Genomic DNA, 6,218 nt, shown 5'->3' with positions numbered 1-6,218 from the left:
GGCTACGATACTGCCACTGCGCAAAGCTAACACTCTTCCACGTGAGATAAGAACGCCATAAACCACTATTTTATTTTAATTGTGGTGATTAAAAAGCATGGGGAGATCTGCCGCAATGGTTTGTGGGAGAAAAAATATGCTAATTAAACAATTGTCAGAAAAGCGTAATAGTTTCTAAATTAAAGAGAGCGCTGATGAAAAATAATCTGATTTTAGACAAACAAAATCAGCCTCCTGAGAGGCTGTCAAAAATTGTCAATGATGACTATATTTCAAGTCATCATGACGGGGTATTGGTAAAAGTTTTCAATTAGCAATAATCACGCCTCGGTTGAACCTCATAGGCTACGATACTGCCACTGCGCAAAGCTAACACTCTTCCACGTGAGATAAGAGCGCCATAAACGACTATTTTATTTTAATTGTGGTGATTAAAAAGCATGGGGAGATCTGCCGCAATGGTTTGTGGGAGAAAAAATATGGTAAACAATTGTCAGAAAAGCGTAATAGTTTCTAAATTAAAGAGAGCGCTGATGAAAAATAATCTGATTTTAAACAAACAAAATCAGCCTCCTGAGAGGCTGTCAAAAATTGTCAATGCTGACTATATTTCAAGTCATCATGACAGGGTATTGGTAAAAGTTTTCAATTAGCAATAATCGCGCCTCGGTTGAACCTCATAGGCTACGATACTGCCACTGCGCAAAGCTAACACTCTTCCACGTGAGATAAGAGCGCCATAAACGACTATCTTATTTTGATTGTGGTGACTAAAAAGCATGGGGAGATCTGCCGCAATGGTTTGTGGGAGAAAAAATATGGTAAACAATTGTCACAAAAGCGTAATAGTTTCTAAATTAAAGAGAGTGCTTATGAAAAATAAACTGATTTTAGACAAACAAAATCAGCCTCCTGAGAGACTGTTAAAAATTGTCAATGCTGACTATATTTCAAGTCATCATGACGGGGTATTGGTAAAAGTTTTCAATTAGCAATAATCGCGCCTCGGTTGAACCTCATAGGCTACGATACTGCCACTGCGCAAAGCTAACACTCTTCCACGTGAGATAAGAGCGCCATAAACGACTATCTTATTTTGATTGTGGTGACTAAAAAGCATGGGGAGATCTGCCGCAATGGTTTGTGGGAGAAAAAATATGCTAATTAAACAATTGTCAGAAAAGCGTAATAGTTTCTAAATTAAAGAGAGCGCTGATGAAAAATAATCTGATTTTAGACAAACAAAATCAGCCTCCTGAGAGGCTGTCAAAAATTGTCAATGCTGACTATATTTCAAGTCATCATGACGGGGTATTGGTAAAAGTTTTCAATTAGCAATAATCACGCCTCGGTTGAACCTCATAGGCTACGATACTGCCACTGCGCAAAGCTAACACTCTTCCACGTGAGATAAGAGCGCCATAAACGACTATCTTATTTTAATTGTGGTGATTAAAAAGCATGGGGAGATCTGCCGCAATGGTTTGTGGGAGAAAAAATATGGTAAACAATTGTCACAAAAGCGTAATAGTTTCTAAATTAAAGAGAGTGCTGATGAAAAATAATCTGATTTTAGACAAACAAAATCAGCCTCCTGAGAGACTGTCAAAAATTGTCAATGCTGACTATATTTCAAGTCATCATGACGGGGTATTGGTAAAAGTTTTCAATTAGCAATAATCACGCCTCGGTTGAACCTCATAGGCTACGATACTGCCACTGCGCAAAGCTAACACTCTTCCACGTGAGATAAGAGCGCCATAAACGACTATCTTATTTTGATTGTGGTGACTAAAAAGCATGGGGAGATCTGCCGCAATGGTTTGTGGGAGAAAAAATATGCTAATTAAACAATTGTCAGAAAAGCGTAATAGTTTCTAAATTAAAGAGAGCGCTGATGAAAAATAATCTGATTTTAGACAAACAAAATCAGCCTCCTGAGAGGCTGTCAAAAATTGTCAATGCTGACTATATTTCAAGTCATCATGACGGGGTATTGGTAAAAGTTTTCAATTAGCAATAATCACGCCTCGGTTGAACCTCATAGGCTACGATACTGCCACTGCGCAAAGCTAACACTCTTCCACATGAGATAAGAGCGCCATAAACGACTATCTTATTTTGAGTGTGGTGACTAAAAAGCATGGGGAGATCTACCGCAATGGTTTGTGGGAGAAAAAATATGCTAATTAAACAATTGTCAGAAAAGCGTAATAGTTTCTAAATTAAAGAGAGTGCTGATAAAAAATAATCTGATTTTAGACAAACAAAATCAGCCTCCTGAGAGGCTGTCAAAAATTGTCAATGCTAACTATATTTCAAGTCATCATGACGGGGTATTGGTTAAAGTTTTCAATTAGCAATAATCACGCCTCGGTTGAACCTCATAGGCTACGATACTGCCACTGCGCAAAGCTAACAGTCTTCCACGTGAGATAAGGGCGTCATAAACGACTATCTTATTTTGATTGTGGTGACTAAAAAGCATGGGGAGATCTGCCACAATGGTTTGAACCTCATAGGCTACGATACTACCACTGCGCAAAGCTAGCACTCTTCCACGTGAGATAAGAGCGCCATAAACGACTAAAAAGCATGGGGAGATCTGCCGCAATGGTTTGTGGGAGAAAAAATATGCTAAACAATTGTCAGAAAAGCGTAATAGTTTCTAAATTAAAGAGAGCGCTGATGAAAAATAATCTGATTTTAGACAAACAAAATCAGCCTCCTGAGAGGCTGTCAAAAATTGTCAATGCTGACTATATTTCAAGTCATCATGACGGGGTATTGGTAAAAGTTTTCAATTAGCAATAATCACGCCTCGGTTGAACCTCATAGGCTACGATACTGCCACTGCGCAAAGCTAACACTCTTCCACGTGAGATAAGAGCGCCATAAACGACTATCTTATTTTGATTGTGGTGACTAAAAAGCATGGGAAGATCTGCCGCAATGGTTTGTGGGAGAAAAAATATGCTAATTAAACAATTGTCAGAAAACCGTAATAGTTTCTAAATTAAAGAGAGCGCTGATAAAAAATAATCTGATTTTAGACAAACAAAATCAGCCTCCTGAGAGGCTGTCAAAAATTGTCAATGCTGACTATATTTCAAGTCATCATGACGGGGTATTGGTTAAAGTTTTCAATTAGCAATAATCACGCCTCGGTTGAACCTCATAGGCTACGATACTGCCACTGCGCAAAGCTAACACTCTTCCACGTGAGATAAGGGCGTCATAAACGACTATCTTATTTTGATTGTGGTGACTAAAAAGCATGGGGAGATCTGCCACAATGGTTTGTGGGAGAAAAAATATGCTAATTAAACAATTGTCAGAATAGTTTCTAAATTAAAGGGAGCGCTGATGAAAAATAATCTGATTTTAGACAAACAAAATCAGCCTCCTGAGAGGCTGTCAAAAATTGTCAATGCTGACTATATTTCAAGTCATCATGACGGGGTATTGGTAAAAGTTTTCAATTAGCAATAATCATGCCTCGGTTGAACCTCATAGGCTACGATACTGCCACTGCGCAAAGCTAACACACTTCCACGTGAGATAAGAGTGCCATAAACCACTATCTTATTTTAATTGTGGTGACTACAAAGCATGGGGAGATCTACCGCAATGGTTTGTGGGAGAAAAAATATGCTAAACAATTGTCACAAAAGCGTAATAGTTTCTAAATGAGAGTGCTGATGAAAAATAATCTGATTTTAGACAAACAAAATCAGCCTTCTGAGAGGCTGTCAAAAAATGTCAATGCTGACTATATTTCAAGTCATCATGACGGGGTATTGGTAAAAGTTTTCAATTAGCAATAATCACGCCTCGGTTGAACTTTATAGGCTACGTGAGATAAGAGCGCCATAAACGACTATCTTATTTTGATTGTGGTGACTAAAAAGCATGGGAAGATCTGCCGCAATGGTTTGTGGGAGAAAAAATATGCCAATTAAACAATTGTCAGAAAAGCGTAATAGTTTCTAAATTAAAGAGAGTGCTGATAAAAAATAATCTGATTTTAGACAAACAAAATCAGCCTCCTGAGAGGCTGTCAAAAATTGTCAATGCTGACTATATTTCAAGTCATCATGACGGGGTATTGGTTAAAGTTTTCAATTAGCAATAATCACGCCTCGGTTGAACCTCATAGGCTACGATACTGCCACTGCGCAAAGCTAACACTCTTCCACGTGAGATAAGGGCGTCATAAACGACTATCTTATTTTGATTGTGGTGACTAAAAAGCATGGGGAGATCTGCCACAATGGTTTGAACCTCATAGGCTACGATACTACCACTGCGCAAAGCTAGCACTCTTCCACGTGAGATAAGAGCGCCATAAACGACTAAAAAGCATGGGGAGATCTGCCGCAATGGTTTGTGGGAGAAAAAATATGCTAAACAATTGTCAGAAAAGCGTAATAGTTTCTAAATTAAAGAGTGCTGATGAAAAATAATCTGATTTTAGACAAACAAAATCAGCCTCCAGAGAGGCTGTCAAAAATTGTCAATGCTGACTATATTTCAAGTCATCATGACGGGGTATTGGTAAAAGTTTTCAATTAGCAATAATCACGCCTCGGTTGAACCTCATAGGCTACGATACTGCCACTGCGCAAAGCTAACACTCTTCCACGTGAGATAAGAGCGCCATAAACGACTATCTTATTTTGATTGTGGTGACTAAAAAGCATGGGAAGATCTGCCGCAATGGTTTGTGGGAGAAAAAATATGCTAATTAAACAATTGTCAGAAAAGCGTAATAGTTTCTAAATTAAAGAGAGTGCTGATAAAAAATAATCTGATTTTAGACAAACAAAATCAGCCTCCTGAGAGGCTGTCAAAAATTGTCAATGCTGACTATATTTCAAGTCATCATGACGGGGTATTGGTTAAAGTTTTCAATTAGCAATAATCACGCCTCGGTTGAACCTCATAGGCTACGATACTGCCACTGCGCAAAGCTAACACTCTTCCACGTGAGATAAGGGCGTCATAAACGACTATCTTATTTTGATTGTGGTGACTAAAAAGCATGGGGAGATCTGCCACAATGGTTTGAAACTCATAGGCTACGATACTACCACTGCGCAAAGCTAGCACTCTTCCACGTGAGATAAGAGTGCCATAAACGACTAAAAAGCATGGGGAGATCTGCCGCAATGGTTTGTGGGAGAAAAAATATGCTAAACAATTGTCAGAAAAGCGTAATAGTTTCTAAATTAAAGAGTGCTGATGAAAAATAATCTGATTTTAGACAAACAAAATCAGCCTCCTGAGAGACTGTCAAAAATTGTCAATGCTGACTATATTTCAAGTCATCATGACGGAGTATTGGTAAAAGTTTTCAATTAGCAATAATCACGCCTCGGTTGAACCTCATAGGCTACGATACTGCCACTGCGCAAAGCTAACACTCTTCCACGTGAGATAAGAGCGCCATAAACGACTATCTTATTTTAATTGTGGTGACTAAAAAGCATGGGGAGATCTGCCGCAATGGTTTGTGGGAGAAAAAATATGCTAAACAATTGTCACAAAAGCGTAATAGTTTCTAAATTAAAGAGAGCGCTGATGAAAAATAATCTGATTTTAGACAAACAAAATCAGCCTCCTGAGAGGCTGTCAAAACTTGTCAATGCTGACTATATTTCAAGTCATCATGCCGGGGTATTGGTAAAAGTTTTCAATTAGCAATAATCACGCCTCGGTTGAACCTCATAGGCTACGATACTGCAACTGAGCAAAGCTAACACTCTTCCACGTGAGATAAGAGCGCCATAAACGACTATCTTATTTTAATTGTGGTGACTAAAAAGCATGGGGAGATCTGCCGCAATGGTTTGTGGGAGAAAAAATATGCTAAACAAGTGTCACAAAAGCGTAATAGTTTCTAAATTAAAGAGAGCGCTGATGAAAAATAATCTGATTTTAGACAAACAAAATCAGCCTCCTGAGAGGCTGTCAAAAATTGTCAATGCTGACTATATTTCAAGTCATCATGACGGGGTATTGGTAAAAGTTTTCAATTAGCAATAATCACGCCTCGGTTGAACCTCATAGGCTACGATACTGCCACTGCGCAAAGCTAACACTCTTCCACGTGAGATAAGAGCGCCATAAACGACTATCTTATTTTGATTGTGGTGACTAAAAAGCATGGGGAGATCTGCCGCAATGGTTTGTGGGAGAAAAAATATGCTAATTAA

At 38.6% G+C, this 6,218-nt stretch overlaps 1 protein-coding gene and 17 non-coding genes across 20 annotated transcripts in view; all 18 read right to left on the bottom strand.

The window, feature by feature from the left end:
- The window catches only part of LOC128666782 (gastrula zinc finger protein XlCGF7.1-like), a 272,466-nt gene that overhangs the window by 172,801 nt on the left and 93,447 nt on the right, over nucleotides 1-6,218 (bottom strand). The gene's annotated exons all lie outside the window — the stretch shown is intronic.
- Nucleotides 231-371, bottom strand: LOC128636840 (U4 spliceosomal RNA). The gene has a single exon (XR_008398752.1). It is a non-coding gene; the product is annotated as a U4 spliceosomal RNA (small nuclear RNA).
- Nucleotides 570-710, bottom strand: LOC128636873 (U4 spliceosomal RNA). The gene has a single exon (XR_008398780.1). It is a non-coding gene; the product is annotated as a U4 spliceosomal RNA (small nuclear RNA).
- On the bottom strand, nucleotides 909-1,049 carry LOC128636964 (U4 spliceosomal RNA). Its single transcript, XR_008398858.1, has one exon. It is a non-coding gene; the product is annotated as a U4 spliceosomal RNA (small nuclear RNA).
- Nucleotides 1,252-1,392, bottom strand: LOC128636868 (U4 spliceosomal RNA). Its single transcript, XR_008398777.1, has one exon. It is a non-coding gene; the product is annotated as a U4 spliceosomal RNA (small nuclear RNA).
- Nucleotides 1,591-1,731, bottom strand: LOC128636941 (U4 spliceosomal RNA). The gene has a single exon (XR_008398839.1). It is a non-coding gene; the product is annotated as a U4 spliceosomal RNA (small nuclear RNA).
- On the bottom strand, nucleotides 1,934-2,074 carry LOC128636867 (U4 spliceosomal RNA). The gene has a single exon (XR_008398776.1). It is a non-coding gene; the product is annotated as a U4 spliceosomal RNA (small nuclear RNA).
- Nucleotides 2,277-2,417, bottom strand: LOC128636945 (U4 spliceosomal RNA). Its single transcript, XR_008398842.1, has one exon. It is a non-coding gene; the product is annotated as a U4 spliceosomal RNA (small nuclear RNA).
- LOC128636866 (U4 spliceosomal RNA) lies at nucleotides 2,725-2,865 on the bottom strand. Its single transcript, XR_008398775.1, has one exon. It is a non-coding gene; the product is annotated as a U4 spliceosomal RNA (small nuclear RNA).
- Nucleotides 3,068-3,208, bottom strand: LOC128636880 (U4 spliceosomal RNA). The gene has a single exon (XR_008398787.1). It is a non-coding gene; the product is annotated as a U4 spliceosomal RNA (small nuclear RNA).
- Nucleotides 3,403-3,543, bottom strand: LOC128636848 (U4 spliceosomal RNA). Its single transcript, XR_008398758.1, has one exon. It is a non-coding gene; the product is annotated as a U4 spliceosomal RNA (small nuclear RNA).
- LOC128637079 (U4 spliceosomal RNA) lies at nucleotides 3,738-3,877 on the bottom strand. Its single transcript, XR_008398962.1, has one exon. It is a non-coding gene; the product is annotated as a U4 spliceosomal RNA (small nuclear RNA).
- On the bottom strand, nucleotides 4,046-4,186 carry LOC128636879 (U4 spliceosomal RNA). Its single transcript, XR_008398786.1, has one exon. It is a non-coding gene; the product is annotated as a U4 spliceosomal RNA (small nuclear RNA).
- On the bottom strand, nucleotides 4,492-4,632 carry LOC128636914 (U4 spliceosomal RNA). The gene has a single exon (XR_008398816.1). It is a non-coding gene; the product is annotated as a U4 spliceosomal RNA (small nuclear RNA).
- On the bottom strand, nucleotides 4,835-4,975 carry LOC128636878 (U4 spliceosomal RNA). The gene has a single exon (XR_008398785.1). It is a non-coding gene; the product is annotated as a U4 spliceosomal RNA (small nuclear RNA).
- LOC128636960 (U4 spliceosomal RNA) lies at nucleotides 5,281-5,421 on the bottom strand. The gene has a single exon (XR_008398854.1). It is a non-coding gene; the product is annotated as a U4 spliceosomal RNA (small nuclear RNA).
- LOC128637067 (U4 spliceosomal RNA) lies at nucleotides 5,620-5,760 on the bottom strand. The gene has a single exon (XR_008398955.1). It is a non-coding gene; the product is annotated as a U4 spliceosomal RNA (small nuclear RNA).
- Nucleotides 5,959-6,099, bottom strand: LOC128636865 (U4 spliceosomal RNA). The gene has a single exon (XR_008398774.1). It is a non-coding gene; the product is annotated as a U4 spliceosomal RNA (small nuclear RNA).

This window comes from Bombina bombina, chromosome 7 (assembly GCF_027579735.1).
Source record: "Bombina bombina isolate aBomBom1 chromosome 7, aBomBom1.pri, whole genome shotgun sequence".
In the NCBI taxonomy this organism is placed as follows: domain Eukaryota; kingdom Metazoa; phylum Chordata; class Amphibia; order Anura; family Bombinatoridae; genus Bombina; species Bombina bombina.
Note: the sequence above shows the minus strand (reverse complement) of the source record. Positions and strands in the feature narration are given on the sequence as shown.